The following is a 2,500-nucleotide window of genomic DNA, read 5'->3' on the forward strand; positions in this document are numbered from 1 at the left end:
TTACTCCATTTCCTAGGGGTAGGAATTTACCCATATTAGCACAAGTAAGAGTGCCCAGTGCTGTCAGCGCTACTGTAGGGAAGAAGGAGTAATTGCTCCAGCCTTTCGTCAGGAAGCATAACGCAGAGCCATTCCATGGAATATATGTATGCATATCTCAATGTGTGTGTGTGTGTGTGTCTGGTTGAAAAGGCTTGGAAAAGTAAGAAGAAATAGCTCCTAACAGCATCTAACAGCGAGTATGTGGCCATTTGATTGAGAACACAAATGTATGCCGGTGTGTGCGTTCATGTGTATGTGTTAGTGTGAGTTTATGTTTCAATATAAAGCATAGATACAGAGAGAGACACACACACACACGCACGCAGGCACACACACACACACACACACAGCCCAGCACACCTCACCTCTGCCCCTCACATCCTGTCTGAAAAGAATCTTCACAAAGAGCAACAGGGTCAAAGCAAAGTCACCACTGAATGAGGAACTACCGGAGGTGCTGGTGTACAGAGACGCATTTGCAAGTCTTTCAGATGCAGACAAGGCTTGGTAGGAGCAAATGGACTACAGGCACACACACACACACACACACACACACACACACACACACACACACACACACACACACACACACACACACACACACACACACACACACACACACACACACACACACACACACACACACACACACACACACACACACACACACACACACACACACACACACACACACACACACACATTCAGTCACCTAATGAAGAGAACCTCTTAGAGTGACAACCCCGGAAAAAGGGAGACAGAGTGAAGAAGAAAGCAATAAAAAAAGCTTGAATGAACAAATCCATAAAAAATAAATAAATAAAACAAACAAATAAATAAATAAAGCAAAAAAAAGAAACACCTTTCTTCCACCTCCTCCATGACTGTTATCATTAATATCCAAAGCAATATTTCTTATTAAAATCTCACAACCCCCACAGATCTCACCCCTGTGAGCTCCCTCTGGAGCTGTGTTTAATATCCTTATAATTTCATATGGGGAGCAGCACTCATATTCATCTCTGTCGTGTAAAAGACCAGCGAGCGACTGCCTCCTATTCAAGCTGTGCCGAGACGCTATGCGTCTACCCATATATTATGCAAACTAGTGAGTGTCTCTGCGGCGGCTATCAGTCACTGGAAAATGATGGGCACTGACAGCTCTTAAGGCTGTATGAAGACGGATATGATGGAAGGCGCTTGTACCGCAAGGTGCATCTGCCATGCTGGGCTTTGTAGTGTCTTCATTAAGATGGTGCTTGGCTTGGTGTGTGTAAGTGTGTTTGTGTGTTTGTGTGTGTGTGTGTGTGGTAGGGGGTGTTATCAGTAAATTTAGAGACAATACAGACTGATTGATGACGTGACATGCAGGTATTTCAGACCAATGGATCTGTAGTCTCATGTTATTGTTATTCACTACTGCAGAGACCGCATTAGTTACTATTGCGAGTGATAGACAATGGCAGTGAACACAGAAACGCAATTTGTGTGTGTGTGTGTTTGTGTGTGTGTGTGTGTGAGGGGGGGGGGGGGGGGGTTATGACTGTCCTGTACACCCCCACAGCGCTCATCTCAGCAGGGACTGCAGTGGGCAGTTCTCCCCCCCCCCCCCCAGGATGTCTGGGCAAGAGGCCCTGTTTATATGAGCACTCTGTGACTGACCCTCAGCCAAGCAGCACATAAATATTAAACAGGAGCAGCGCATAGGTGATGCTCAAACATACTCAGGCTCTGGCAGACACACACACACTCAAGGGCATGGGGCAGACACACAAACACACACACACTCACACACACACTCTCACACACACACGCTACAGGGGCAGAGCAGAAATACACAGTAAAACTCGCTCCTCTGTGTGAAAAACATGAAGAACTACTAATAACGGCAGTTGTGCTGCCAAGGCGCTGAGTCAGGGATATTAACCAGAAGAGCAGGTCCCCCATGCTTCCCCACCTGACACATGATTAAAACAGCTCTGTAAAGACACAGCTATAGATGATCCTCCCTAACACACACAGACACACAGACACGGACACACACGCACACGCACACGCACACGCACAGGCGCACCCACACACACACACAGACGCACACACACACACACACACACACACACACACACACACACACGCACACATACACACCTCAAGGCCTCCATAGCCTCCTCTGCCCTCGGAGTCTGGAGACTTGCTCAGCCTGAGCAGCCTTTGCTTGTTTTACCCTTTACTTTTCCATGAAGCATTTTCCCGCATGTGTTTCCAGCTGTAGCCTCTCACACACTCCGGCAGCAGTGGAGCGAGTGTTTCTGCTTGAGCATGGTCCAACCCTGGAGGCATGGCAGACAGCCGAACACTACTGCTCCCTACTCTTCAGGGATTGGTTTCTGTTTCTCCCCTAATCCTGTTGGAATGGCATGGAGGCTGAGTTAAACTCTTGCGTTGTGAATGGAGAGGG

At 47.6% G+C, this 2,500-nt stretch overlaps 1 protein-coding gene across 1 annotated transcript in view; it reads right to left on the reverse strand.

Moving 5' to 3' along the window:
- Positions 1–2,500, reverse strand: part of chst8 (carbohydrate (N-acetylgalactosamine 4-0) sulfotransferase 8) — a 136,267-nt gene that overhangs the window by 28,364 nt on the left and 105,403 nt on the right. The gene's annotated exons all lie outside the window — the stretch shown is intronic.

This window comes from Sprattus sprattus (genome assembly GCF_963457725.1).
Source record: "Sprattus sprattus genome assembly, chromosome: 8".
In the NCBI taxonomy this organism is placed as follows: Eukaryota; Metazoa; Chordata; class Actinopteri; order Clupeiformes; family Clupeidae; genus Sprattus; species Sprattus sprattus.